The sequence below is a fragment of the Muscardinus avellanarius genome (assembly GCF_963383645.1).
Source record: "Muscardinus avellanarius genome assembly, chromosome: 6".
Taxonomy (NCBI): Eukaryota; Metazoa; Chordata; class Mammalia; order Rodentia; family Gliridae; genus Muscardinus; species Muscardinus avellanarius.
In genome coordinates this window covers 36,452,517-36,468,473 of record NC_137791.1, presented here as the reverse complement: position 1 = coordinate 36,468,473, position 15,957 = coordinate 36,452,517, and positions in this window count along the sequence as shown.

The window sequence follows — 15,957 nt, the reverse complement described above, 5'->3', positions numbered from 1 at the left end:
TAAAGTAAAGTAAGCAGTAGCAGCTCTTTGGAATTGTAAAGAGTTGGCTGCTCATCCCACTGCTCCACAGAGATATTACTGCCTGGACTCTAGCAAGTGAAGTGAAGTGTGCAATCATTGAAGTAAAGACATTAACACAAACTATAAACAATAAACTATACTACATGGAAAATAATATCCAGTGTTAGATGATGACCACTCCAAAAATAAATGTATAGTATGAGATTTAGAAAAAATAATTAAATAGAATAAAATGGACATTGAAGAGATATAAACCAATTTAAAAAGACCTAAAATAAGGATAATAGGCATAGAAGAGGGGAAATAAGGTGAATCAAAATGGGTCAATAATCTTTTCAAAAAATTAATATCAGAAAATTATTCAAACATAGAAAAAGAGGTCAATACACTGGTACAGGGAACATATAAAACTCTCTTTAGATATGATCAGAGAAAATGTTCACCATACCACATAACAATCAAATTGACTAATGTAGAAGGCAAGGAGAAAATCTTAAAGGAGACAAAAGCAAAAGATCAAGTGACATTCAGAGGCAAACTAATTAGAATCACTCCAGATTTATCAATTCAAGTCATGAAAGCCAGGAGAACAGGGATCAACATATTTTAAACTCTGAAAAGAAAACAAGTTGGAGTCAAAATTTTTCTAATCAGAAAAAACATCTCTCAAATTTGACGGAAAAATAAAAATATTCCATGATAAACAGAAGCTGAAAGAATTTATGCCTTTCAAATCCGCACTAGAGAAAATACTCAAAGAGAATAACTGCAAAGAAGAAATAATTAATAAACACCAGAACCAGAGAAACAAGAATTTTTACCAAACATAAAGCTAAACAAAGAATAACAAAAACTACCTTAAATAAAATTTAAAACTCAAATGTTAGGAATGGGCTGGAGCAAGGTAATCCATGCCAATGGAACTCAAAGACAAGCAGGAGTAGCAACTATAATATCAGACAAATTAGATCTCATCCTGAGAGCTGGGCATGGTGGTGCATGCTTGTAATCCCAGGGCTTGAGAGGTGGGAGACAGGAGGATTGCACAGTTCAAAGCCAGCCTCAGTACTTACTGAGGCTCTCAGGAATTTAGTGAGACCCTGTTTCCAAATAAAATATAGTACCACTATATATATATATATATATATATATATATATATATATATATATATATACATACATACATATATATCACTTGCAAATTTAAATGATGTAACATAGTCTCTTATGTCTTTTCAAACCACCATGGAATAAAACTGGAAATCAACTATAAGAAGACCAAAAGTAACCATATAAACTGAGAGAGACTGATCACCACTTTGCTGAACAAGAAATAGGTCATAAAAGAAGTAAAGGATTAAGTTAAGAAATTATTAGAGCTAGGTGTGGTAGTGCACACTAGTAATCCCCAGGCTTGGGAGGCAGAGACAGAGGAACGTGGAGGTTGGAAGCCAGCCGTGCTGGCTTAAGAGACCCTGTTTTGAATTAAAAAGTATAAAATAGGTCTGGGAGTGTAGCCCCGAGATAGAAGGGTTTCCAGGAATCTCAGTACCACCAAAAATAAAAAAAGAAAGAAAGAAAGAAAGAAAGAAAGAAAGAAAGAAAGAAAGAAAGAAAGAAAGAATTAGAAATGAATAAATTTAGAGACACACATATTAAAACTTCTAGTACAAATTTAAAGACAAACATATCAAAACCTCTAGTACACCTTAAAGGCATTATTATTATTATTTTTTTTTTGTAGATCTGAGGATGGAACCCAGGTTCATTCAACCTCTGAGCTACACCCCATACCCTATATTTTTATTCTTTATTTTGAAACCAGGTCTCACAGAGTTGCAGAGGGCCTCACTAAGTAGCTGAGGCTGTCCATGAACCGTGATCCTCCAGTCTCATCCTGAATGCTGGGATTATAAGCATGCACCATCAGGTCTGGCTCTTAAAGGCATTATTAAAAGTAAAATTTATAGCACTGTGTGCCCACATAAGAACAACAACAACAAAAATCCACCAAATATCTTCATGACACACCTCAAATTTTTAAAAACATGAAGTCTAATGCCAAAGCCAGTAGGAGACAGAAAATCATTAAAATCAATGCAGGAATCAATGAAGTAGAAGATAAAATAATACAAAAATCAACAAAACCAAAAGCCTGTTTCTTGAAAATAAACAAGATAAATAAAACGCTAGCAAACCTAATTAAAAAAATCAATCTAAATTACTAAAAAAAGAAATTAAAAAAAGAGATTTTACCACTGACAGCATGGAAATTCAGAGGATAATCAGAAACTAATTTGAAAAATTATACTCCAACAGAATGGAAAATCTAGAAGAAATAAAAATTCTAGATACAAACAACCTTCCTAAAATTAGTCAAGAAGATATAAAAAAATTTAAACCAACAAATAGTAATAAAATAATTAAAGCAGAAATAAAGAGCCTACCATAAACAAAAGCCCAGGGCCAGATTTTTTTTCCTCATGATTTTCACAAAACCATTATAGAAGAATTAATTTCAATACTTCTAAATCTATTCTGTAAAATAGAAGAAAACAAGACTCTTCCAAATACATTTTATGAAGGCAATATCACATTAATAGCCAAACCTAATAAAGATAGCTCAAGAAAACTACAGTCCTATATTTTGAATGACTTTAGATGCAAAACTATCAAACAAATTACTAGCAACAGATATTCAGATTTATATCAAGAAAATCAGCCAGGCTTGGTGGCGCACGCTTGTAATCCCAGATTTCAGGAGGCTGAGACTGAAGGATCACAGTTTGCGGGCAGCCTCAGCTACTTAGTGAGGCCCTCTGCAACTTCAGTGAGACCCAGTTTCAAAATAAAGTATGAAAAAGAGGGCAGGGGTTGTAGTTTAGAGGTCGAATGCTCCTGGGTTTCATCTTCAGACCCGCAAAAATAAAAATAAATAAATAAATAAATAAATAAATAAATAAATAAAAAGAAAAGAAAACCATACACCATGACTAAGTAGGGTCCATTCCAGGTATGCAAGACCGGTTAAATATACAAAAATAATCTATATAATTGATCATATAAGATCACCAAAGAAAAAAATCAAATAATTATTTTAATAGACACTAAAAAGCATTCCAAAAAATATAATACTCAATTATGCTAATAAAACAGCAGAAAATTGGAATAAAGGAAACATTCCTCAACACCATAATGGAAATATGCAATAGGCCCAAAGTCAACATTATATTAAATAGGAATTTAAAAAAACTGTGACAATTTCCCCTAAAAGCAGGATCAATACAAGGATGTCTATTATCACTTTTTTTGAAAATATAGTCCTTGAGACTCTAGCTAGAGCAATAAGGCAAGAGAAGAAAATCAAAGAAGTAGATAATAAAAGAACTAACCTATCTTTATTTGCAGATAACATATTATTCTTAGAAGACCCAACAAAACCAACTAAAGGCTTATAGAACTAGTCAATATTCAGCTAAGTGTCTGTATACAAAATTGATCTTAAAAACAAATAACTTTTCTGTATGTCAACCATAAATCCACTGAAAAAGAAATTCAGAAAATATTTTCACTAGAGATATCTCACTTAAAACAAAATAAAATACTTAGAAATAAACCTAACCAAGAAGGTAAAAGATAACTACAAAGAAAATTATAAAACATTGGAAAAAGAAATTGAAGAAGACCTTAGGAGACAAAAAGATCTTCCATGCTGTTAGATAGGCAGAAAAATACATCAATAAAATGGCCATTCTTCTAAAAAAATGTTTTTAAATATTTTGAAATGACAAAAAAAAAGAATAGCCAGCATAGTTTAACCAAAGAACCATACCAGAAGACATAACAATACCTGACTTCAAATTATACAACAAACCTATAGTAATAAAACAGGGTAATCAAAATGAATACATAGACCAATGGAGCAGAATAGGAAACTAAGAAACAAATATGCACACTTGATGTCAAATGATTTTTTTTTGGGGGGGGGGGAGTCTGGGGATGGAACCCAGGGACATTCGACCTCCAAGCTACACTTTCTGCCCTATTTTTAATTCTTTATTTTGAAACCGGTTCTAACTGAAATTGCAGAGGGCCTCACTAAGTAGCTGAGGCTGTCCGCGAACTGCGATCCTCCGGTCTTAGCCTCCTGAGTGCTGGGATTACAAGCGTGCGCCACCCCACCTGGCATCAAATGACTTTTGACAAAGCATACACTGAAAAAAAAGCCTGTTCAACAAATGATGTTGGCAAAACAGGTTAACCACGTGCAGAAAAATAAAAATATATCCCACTTTCTCACCCTGCACATGAGTAAATTCAAGATGGATCAAGAACTTGGAAATCAGAGCAGAGAACTTCTAGCTCCTTGAAGAGGGCATAAGTCTAACACTACAACACATAGTCACAGGTACAAAACTTTCTCAAAATCCCAGGAGACATAAGAAATTAAAATGATGATTAGTATGTGGTATTGCTTTAAACTAATGAACTTCCTTACAGCAAAAGAAACTACCAAGAACCTGAACGAAGAGCTAACAGAATGAGAGAAAAAATTTACCAACTACTCCTTTGATAGAGGAGTAATATCTACAATATACAGAGAGCTCAAGAAACTCATCAATAACCCAATCAAAAATAGACACTTCATGTTGAAGAAGAAATTCCAAAAACTGTATGAAAAAATATTCAACATCATTTGAAATCAGAAAGATGCAAATCAAAACCATCCTGCGGTTTCACCTATGGTTAAAATAGAAATCAATTTAAAAAACAAACAAAAAATCTACAAATGCTGGCAAAAGAGTGGAGAGGTATGGACACTAATATATTGTTGTTGGAATTGCAAAAGCAGTATAGAGGATCCTCAGAAGAATGGGAACAAATCCACCATATGACCCAGCAACACCACTTCTAAGTAACTACCCAAAAGAATGAAAAACAATCTACCAAACAAATGAATGCATATATATGTTTATAGTCACACAATTCACAATTGCCAAACTATGGAGCTAGGCAAGATTTTCATTAAAATGAATGTATTACAGAACTATGGGAAATGTACACAATGAAATTTTACTCAGCCATAAAAAGGAACAAATTGCACAATTGCAAGGAAATGGATGGAGCTGGAGTGCATTATACTAAGTGAGATCAGTCAGTCACAAAAAGTAAAAAAATTGGATACTCTTTCTAATACACTGAAGCTGGGAAGATAAAGTGTCATAGGAAGAACCCTAGAAGAAGAAAAATAAAACCATAGTTGAATAAATAAGGTGACCTACCTGAGGGAGACTAGAGGGGGAAGACAAATATTTCTTAATGTGTATGATGTACATTCACAAACATATCAAAGTCAGTTACTAAGCCAAACATGTGAAGAATGGAAGGGATGAGAAATGGGGTGAAAACTGGGGAAGGGCTAAATTTGTGTATGTATGCCTCTAACATCCTGTGCCCCGTTAATATTTAAGACTACAATGCATTAAAATTTTTTTAAATAAATATTAAGCTGCAATATAAACATTCTTCTCACAAACGTTTTTTATCTTTTCCAGATGAAGTAACTTGCTAAATCACATTTAGCTATAAATAATCAGTTTTCAAATTAGTTTTTAAATTAAAATAAACATTAGATTTGACTATATTCTAAAACCTTTTGCTCAGAAAAATTAATGTATTTTATAACTAGAAAGAATACCAGCTGTTCCTAAGAAAGAAGAAAATAATTTAAAAAAAACCACTAACATGTGGAACACAGACCATGAAACAAAACATTAAGCAAAATATGGAGCAGCTGTTGAGCTATATATCTCAAGTGTTTACAGCTCAGAATAAAATGTACTGAAGTTAAAGAAATAAAATAGCAAAAATATTGTCCAGAGAACTTTTCAAAACCCTCAAAAATACAAAGTATAAAATAATCAAATTGATAATTGTTAAGTTGTATTCCAATGTAATGGAAATAAGTATTAAAGGAAATACATAATAAATGGATTAGCAAGATCACAATGCTATATTTGCAATTTTATACTGACTAAACAGTTGATAATTATCTCAAAATAATAATAAAATTTGTATTTATGTTATATTCAATTTTAAACATTATGCCAATGAACAATATTAAATTAATAATTTTATGAAAGTGTAACTGTCTAATTTAAATAGTGAAAGTAATAATGACAATAACATTTACATTCCATCTCCTCCATAAAGTATTTTACTTTTTTTAAAGTACTACTTAAAATTAATCCAGAATCATTCTACCACTGAGCTACACACCAAGCCACTTTTTTTTTTGTATAAAAACAGGATCTCATTGGTTGCTGACAGTATCCCTAAATTGTTGAAGCTCTCTCACTTGCCAACCTCTGTTTCAGCCTCCAAAGTACTGGAATTACAGGTATGCATGATTATACCTGGCTTATATTCTCACTTATTAGAATCAAATACGTAATAAATGCCTTTAAAATTACTGAATTTTGGTGTTCTATTATACAAGAATTTCTGAAGATCATGGATGTTTTAATGATGTATTTTTATCTTGCCTGTTTTTCATTTTATCTAACTTATTATTTGTCATTCTCTTCTTTGCTATTTATTTTTCCATTCATAGAATAAATATTTCTCAGGCACATAGGTATTGCCATTTTCTGTTATAGTTACTTGAAATATTTCAGTGAAAAAAATCAAACCAAAACTGCACGCACAGGTATTTTGTATGTGCAATATGACTATATTGCACATATACATGTGTGTCTGTATATAGGTATATGCGTATATAGGTATATATATGTATATATTCATATATAAAGACATATATACATATATAGCTATATATGCCTGTTTACTTATTTGTGTTCTATAACAAAAGCTTACCATGTTCTGTAAAAAGACTATATAATATATAAAGCTTAATAAACTTTCTACTAATATAGTAAAAAGTCATCTCTTATTTTATTGCCTATTCATCTAGTTATCTTATATAGCTTCTATGTGTTTCAAAATTATAAGTATAAATAACTATACATTGTTGCTTTGTTAAAAGAATAGAGCCTGGCATGATGTCAAATTAAATCAAGAATTTAATTTTTTTCTATAAGTTTTGTAAAATATTTCTCATGTACTTTAGATATAATTTTCTTATATTTTGGTTCCTATATTTTCTAAAATTAGAAGTCAGCCTGAAATAATGGAAATGACTCAAAGTTCCTTTTTCCCTACATACACCAAAGCCTATTTGATTATAAATATGAGTGTGATGTGACAGTTGCAATGATTAAAGCTGTGAGTAGTAAAAATTTTATGCAGTCATTTTATTTCCATCTTCATTTGCATTTAATTTTAGGCTCACAGTATTGGTTTTACCTTTATTGTGTCATCACTGTTATTATAAAGTTAAATTGAAAGGTAAATTAATGGTAAATTGTTATTATAAAGGTAAATAGGGCTACTATTAGATGACAAAAACTAAACATCTACATATTTTTCTTTGCTCCAGAGGATTTGGAGATAATAAGTACAAAGGATTAAGAATATTTGCTTTAAAAGTTAATAGAAACATAGTTATGGTGGTAAGTATGGTAAAAAAAAATATTTAAAGAATAGGAGAAATGGCAAATATATATATAAACTAGGATCATCCAGCATGAAGCAAGTAATTATGTAGAAAACAGTGTAGAGTTTTGTTTGTTTGTTTTTGGTGGTTTGTTTGTTTTGGGTGGTACTGGGGGTGGAAACCAGGGGCTTTTCTACCTCTGGGCTACACTTCCAGACCTATTTTATACTTTGGAAACATAAGATAACTTACTTTATGTTGAACATTTTCCAAGAACAAAAAGTGTCACATTATAATAGAAACAAATAAGAATACTAATAGATCTAGTCCAGCATGGTGGCACATGCTTGTAATCCCAGCATTCAGGAGACTGAGACCATAGTATCCAGGTTTGAGGAGAACCTCAGCTACTTAGTGAGGCCCTCCTTAACTTAGTGAGACCTTGTTTCAAAAAAACGAATAAGCCAGGAGTGGTGGCGCACGCTTGTAATCCCCGCACTTGGGAGGCGGAGACAGGAGGATCGCGCAGGTTCGAAGCCAGCCGCTTGCTCTTGCTTAAGAGACCCTGTTTCCAAATAAAAATATAAAAATAGGTCTGGGAGTGTAGCCCAGAGATAGAAGGGCTTCCAGGAACCCCAGTACCACAAAAAAAAAAAGAAAAAAGAAAGAAAGAAAGAAAGAAAGAAAGAAAGAAAGAAAGAAAGAAAGAAAGAAAGGAAGGAAGAAAGAAATGTAGGGCAAAGGGTGTAGCTCGGAGGCTGAACGCCCTGGGTTCCATCCCCAGATCCTAAAATAAACAAAACAAACAAACAAAAAAAAACTACTAATAGATCTTGGGGTTTCTCTGAGAAATGCACAAAATATCCATTATTCATGTCAATTATTATTCTCACATGATATTTCCTAATATAAAATACAAGAACATCTTTTACTAAGTAGTGACCTATTTTTACCACTCTTTTCCTTCCTCTGTTACTAAGCAACCAAAAGATCCTCGGAAAAATAATTTGTAACAATTGTATCATGCACAGTAGAGTAATATACACATAATATACTCTATATATCATTTAATATATCACATAATTTTGTGTTTGCAGTTTCTAGGATTTTCACTATTTCCACTGTATGTCAAAATTTTCTTTCACAATATATTTTACATACATTTTTATTTGAGAATAAAATTGTTCATATCAGAGCCAGACGATTTACTTTTTTAAATCTTTTAAAATGAAACCTGTACCTTGACATTTTAAATGATTTTTTTTCACTTACTGACATCAATCAGTAAGAACACTCATGATTCAAAGTCCTTCTGCACTTTCTCTGATAACTACTTACTTCATTTCCTTCTTTGACAAATTCTACTTACTCATCCTCTATTATATGCTTTCAATAGTGTCCTCTTGTCCCTTAAAAAAAAGCTATAATCTTCTAAGCAATCATTCCTTTAATACCCAGTGAAATTCATATTAAATTCTTACATTCAGCCTAAATTCTAGTTAGGATTCTCTTACTCAATATTATATTTTAAGCATATTTTTTGAAATATGCTTACTTTTGTGATTTTTAAAAATTTTATTGATTCACTATATTCTCACATCATAATATGGATCATGTTGACAATGACATATATTCACACAATACTTGTTGCCCTCCACCTGCTTCCTCTTTTTTCTCCCTCCCAGGGAGAATGTCCAGGTTAACAATGTTATATTCACATGTATATACATATTCAAATGTAGATTTTCCATTAATTAACCTCAGCCTTCTTCCTCCCCTACTCTTCTTTTCTGGATTTGCTGAGGTTTCTTCTCCATTATCTGGATTCTCTCTGGTAACCTTAATATATTTTCTCTAATCACATTCTATATAGTATTACTGGAAATAAAAACACTACATGCTAATGGACAAGTGCAAATATGTTTTATATACTTAATATGAGATACATGAAAATGCCAACTTACCTTGGCTGTCATCAATATAAACTTCATATCAAAATTTATGTTAAGTTATTTAGCACTCAAGCCTCTAATAACATATTTGTCAGGAGTAGATTATTTTTGGAAATCAAAGCAAGAGTGGTGTGTGTGTGTATGTGTGTGTGTGTGTGTGTGTGTGCACGCGTGTGTTTGTGTGTGTGTATGTGTGTGTGTGTTTGTGTATGACTGAAATGGAATATCATACAATCAAGGCAAGAGCAGTGTGTGTATGTGTGTTTGCGTATACACTTAAACATTTTAATTAGATACTGAATTTTAGCAATAAATTAAGAGGTTTTTAAATGTATATTTATGATGTTTTACTAAACAACTAGCATTGTATATGTTACTGGTCTCTTATTTATCCCTGATTTTACCCTATTTGTAAACCTTTCCCAATCTCTGATCTCTACTCAGTTCTATATTGAATTGACTATGCTTGTTCACTTGTGAAACATGTTTATCATTAAGGTAGTCTTATAATTTAATTGTTGTTATAATTAAAATATGACCTGATATTTTATATTACTATGCCTAAATCTTTAATTTTTAAAAATTTTGTAAATCTCAAGACTTAAGTTTCATGTTTTCTCTGAATCTGTGTTTCTGCCATGTTAAATGTTTTTATATTGCCCTGCAATGGTATACAAGCTACTATTACAAGTACTGCCTCAATTTCTGTATACTGTAATAAAGACTGTTTGTATTTTAATGCAAAAGACTCTTTATAAATGTAGCAGGTCTGCGTGCATGTTTATTCTATTTAGTTACTATATAAAGGAACTAAGATTTTTCCATCACATGGGTCTACATCCTTTAAGACATTACTGTTTTCTGGATGGTTTTAGAAGTAACATATTTCTATCTGGATTACTATTGGATGGATGAAGGAATAGTGGAAAGTAAATCAATAACCTAAAGTTTTAAGATATCAATAAAAACATTATTTTTACCGGCCAAGTCTAAAGAAAATATTACATTATAAAGTGTTCTTGGAAATTTTTGTGTCTCAAATTACAAAAAATGCAGAGAATACATTAAACTTTTTGAAGCAAATTTTGGGAAAGATGCCTTTATTCACAGCCTGGTGGGTGTGCTATTCAAGCCATGTTTATATATATTTTTTTAAATAGGCTTTCTACCATTTTTAAAAAATGACATTTCTGTTTTGTCAAAAATGCTCCATTTTTGTAAATCTATAAAATTAGTATTTTGCATCCTTCATATGTAGTTTTATAATTATTTTGAAGTTTTTTATTTATATGATATTTTGATCATTTATGTATATCTAGCTATGCTTACAAAATTTGTTTCTCATGAACCTATTAGAAATATGGTTAATTTTAAAAATGTATTATTATAATTTTACTCATGTGTACCTTTCTTTGGAATATTGTATAATGTGACATAAATTAGTTTTGTTTTATATTAATATTTTCAAAGTTATTTTAGCATGCCTTTAGAATATATAATAATTGAATTTAAAATACATAAGCACAGTCGAATATTTTTACCTTATAATAATAATCTACTTAGTAAAAATTGGCCTCAATTATTTATAAATCATAAACCCCAAATATCAAATTTTCAAATGACAATTAAACAATGCTTTATGTGCTTTTCTCACACCTGACTTAAACTGAACACATATACAGTCTAAAATGGTGTAAAATTTGAATCTCTCACTTAAAATTATTTTTAGCATGATTTAAAATGTTTTTATCTTTGGCAAAACCCACTTAAACAATTCTATTTGGCTGCTAGTTATTTGACATTGTTTGACTTATGGCTTGGCAGAATGAATTGAGGTTGTTGTATAAAATGTACTAAAGTAATATAAATAACAGTTTGGTTACATACGTATGTTAGCTAAAGTGAATGTGGGTGAAAATACATGAAGGATTGTTATTTTTATGAACTGAAAAACAGATATTATTTAATAACAATTTAAACATGTGGCTGAATCTAAAAAATATAAGTAGAAAACAACACATGTCACTTTATTTTTAATTACCTTTAGTATATTGCAATATGTTTTATATAAATTTATGTAATATCCAAGTATTCATAGAATTACTAATAAGGCTGCCAAAAGAATTTTTACAAAATGAACATTTTTTTGTTTTATAGTACAGAAGATGAAAACTAGGGGCATTCTACCTCCAAGCTACACTCCCAATTCTATTTTTTATTCTTTATTTTAAAACAGGGTCTCACTGAGTTGCAAAGGGCATCACTAAGTAGCTGAGGCTGGCTGTGAACCTTGATCTTTCTGCCTTAGCCTCTCTCAAATGCTGAGATTACAAGTGTGCACCACCATGCCAGGGTGAACATATTTTACGTACCTAAATTAATAAAGCAGCAGCATCAAAGACTCAGAAACTTCAATGTACTTTTTTCAGTCAGTATCTTATTTTTTCAGTCATTTTATCATTGAGTATAATTATTATTCTGACTTTTAAGACCATATATTATCTCAGATTGTTTTAGGCATTTAACTGAGTGTGTTTGTGTACTTTATTTGGTTTCTTTTGCTACACTATATATTTGTAGGTAAAATTTATGTTGCTATTTAAGGATATAGTTTTTATTTTTATTATTTTAGACTATTCTGAATATTGCTCCTATGAATATTCTAATAGTTTTTTTTGCTGAATGTATATTTATATTTCTGCTGAATGTATAACCTGTAATTAAATTGCTATTTCACAGTATATAAAGAAATGGTTTTATCTCTTTACTATCCAAGAATTTTGAAGTTTTTTTGCACGGCCCCAAAAACAATTGGTATGTTAGAGTTAGGTATAGAATGGCCCCTTAAAAGTTTCATAAATTGGTGTTTGGAGTTGATATAATTAATTTATGTTTTTTTTTTTTTTTGGTGGTGGTACTGGGGTTCCTGGAAGCCCTTCTACCTCCGGGCTACACTCCAAGACCTATGTTTTTATACTTTTGTATGTGGAAACAGAGTCTCTTAAACTAGCGCGGCTGGCTTTGAACCAGCGGGATCCTCCTGTCTCTGCCTCCCAAGCGCAGGGATTACAAGCATGTGCCTCCACGCAGGGCTATGATGGTTTTAATTACAGCACGGGATAAATTCATTGTAATGGATTTACTTAGGTCATAATGTGTGGCTGAAGAATAAGTGTCCTTGGGCATGTGGTTTGCAGATTATATATGACTCCTCTTCTCCCTGATACCTCTTTTGCTCTCTTTTTCTGTCCTCCATTATGTGAGAAACACATATGTGCTCTCACAGCCATGGCCTGAGATACACTGTCCCAAGCCTCACACCAACTGAACCTGAAACCTTAAGAAAATAATTCTTTTTGGTTTCCATTTTTTGGGGTAGATACCAATACACCAGAAGTGGTATTGCTGGCTCATTTCCATTCTTCTGAGGATTCTCCATACTGTTTTTCAAAGTGGTTGCATTAATTTGCAGTCCCACCAACAGTGTATTAGAGTTCCTATTTTTCCACATCCTCAGCAGCATTTGTTGTTGTTTGCATTTTGGTTAGAGTTTGGTTAGAGTTTGCCATTCTGGTTAGAGTTTGGTGAAATCTAAGGGTAGTTTTAATTTTCATATCTCTGATTGCTAATAATATTGAGCATTTTTATGCATTTATTGGCCATTCAAATTTTTTATGTGACATGTCTATTTAGTTCACTTGCCCATTTTCTTAAATTGGATTACTTGTATTCTTAGTGCTGACTTTCTTGAGTTATCTGTATATTCTAGATATTATTCCTCTGTCTGAGGAGTAGGTAGCAAAAATCTTCTCCCATTCTGTTGGCTCTTGGTTGCGGTTCTTGTTAGTTTCTTTTGCTGTATAGAAGATCATCAGTTTAATAAAATCTCAAAAATTGATTCATCTGTTAGTTTCTTGTTCCTTTGTGGTCTTGTTGAGAAAGTTTTTACCAGTGCCTGTGTGTTACAGTGTTGAACCTATGTCCTCTTCAAGAACCCTCAATGTCTCTGATCTAATTTCTAAGTCTTTAATCTATTCTAAATTGACTCTTGTGCATGGTGAGGAAGTAAGGTTTATTTCTATTTTTCTTCATGAGTATCTACCCAAGAAAATAAAAACCAAACTACCAAACTAATGCATGTGTATCTATGTTCATAGCTGCATGGTTCACCATTGCCAAACTTTGGAACCAGCCAAGATGTCTATCAAGAGAAGAATGGTTTACAAAAGTATGGAATATATACACAATGGAATTCTACTCAGCCATAAAGAAAAACACAATTAACAGAGAAATGGATGAACATTATACTAAATGAGATTGGTCAGTCAAAAAATTAAAAAAAAAATCAGGTACTCTATTAATATGCAGAAGTAAGGGAGAAAATGGGTCATAAGTGGAACTCTAGATAAATAAGGAGATACTATAGATGAGCAAATAAGGTGACGTAACTGAGGGGATGAGAAGGGGAAAGAGGAAAATGCTCTAATTAATGCATATGATGTACTTTAACAAACATATCAATGTTAATCACTAAGCCAAACATGAGAAAGGAGGGGGAGGAAATGTGGGATTTAAGTAAGAGCTAATTGTGTGATGTGTGCTTGTATGCCTCTACCATCTTGCACCTCATTAAGATGTATGACTACAATGCACCAATAAAAATTTTAAAAAATTAAAAATTAAATAGGTCCAAAAATAAAGTCTGTAAGTTTACATGGTCAATCTTTTAGATGATAACTTTAAGAATTCTGACTAAAATATGGTGGTACTGATTATTCTGATACATGTATAGTTGTTTAGCAAATTTTTTAGTAACCTACTTTTTCTTTTTTTGTATTTTGATATTAATTTTTATCTCCTTAAAGACTAATCAAATTAAAGGCATTTTCATGTCTTATTAATCTACTTAGACATTCTTTCTGGTAAGAAGTACCTGTTGGTTTTTCTTTCTTGCTACTGAGAAAAGTATACTAATATTTAGAAGTTAAATATTAGAACTTAAAAAATTATTTAAAAGTTTAATTATTTTTTGGTACTGCAGATGGAACCCAGAAATTTTGTACCTCTGATCTACACCCCAGCCCTATTTTTTAGTCATTTTATTTTTGAAGCAGGGTCTCACTGAATTATAAAGGATCTTGGTAAGTAGATGAGGCTGTCCAAGAACCACAATTCTCCATTCTCAGTCTCCCGAATTCTAGGATTACAAGCATGCACCACCAAGCCCAGCTCCAGTTTAATATTTAATATTTAATATATAAATATTATAGATGTGAACCCTTTACATATGTCAGTGTTACAAATATATTTTACCAATATGAGTTTTATGTTTATTCTCTTAATAAAATAGTTTGGTGACCAGAAGACTTTAGCAGTGACCAAGGAGAAAGGCAGTGCTGAAAGCTGTCTCTGCGTTGGCAGTGGAGACTTTTATTCAGGAGAAGCAGAAATCGAAGCCTACCAACCTTATTTTTTTAATTTTTTTTGAAGAAATTACACCAAAGGTTGAATGCTATCATCGCGCATGCTTAGGAAGATTGGACAACATTCAGAGTGGAAAAAGAACTTGGGAAAGATTTGAAATGGTGGAGGCAGTGGCAATGGCAGTGGCCAGTACTCAGGGGAGGCAGAGATCTGATATATTACACCTGGAACCTTTGAAGTAATGACCCCAGAGGCAGAATGCTACCACCACCACGCACCCTCAAGAACGTGGGACAAATTGTTGGGCAAAGAGGGTGCTCGGATTAGAGCCTGCCGAGGGGTGAGGCCGGCGACGGACACAGCAAAGCTGGGATCGGAGCCTGCCATGAGGCGAGGCTGGGATCGGACCCTGCCGAGGGGTTAGGCCGCTGCTGGGGCCAATGGCCAACATCGGAGCCTTCCGTGAGGCAAGGCCGTTATTGAGGCTTCCGAGGCCAGGATCAGAGCCTGCTGAGGGGTTAAGCTGGTGCCGGGGCCACTGGCCGGCATCGGAGCCTTCCGTGAGGCAAGGCTGCTACTGAGGCCTCTGAGGCCTGGATCAGAGCCTATCGAGGGGTTAGGCCGATGCCGGGGCCATCGGCTTACAACGGAGCCTGCCTTGAGGAAGGCCGGTGCTGGGGCCTCTGAGGCCGGGATCAGAGCCAGCTGAGGGATTAGGCCAGTGTCAGGGCCAGCGAGGTCAGAACCAGGGCCTTCCGTGAGGCAAGGCTGCTGCTTGAGCCAGCAAGGTCTGGATCAGTCCACCGGGTAGCCAGGCCACAACTGGGGCTGTCAAGAGTGGGATCGGTATTTGCAATGCAGCATGCACAGAGAAATATCGTAGAAAATTAAAACCAGATGCTCCTCCTAATCAGCAATAACTAGGAGGAAACAGGCAACAGAAAGTGGTCGAGCTATAGAAAGGGCCCTATAGTGAAGCAATTAAGGTGACCAATCAGAGGGTAT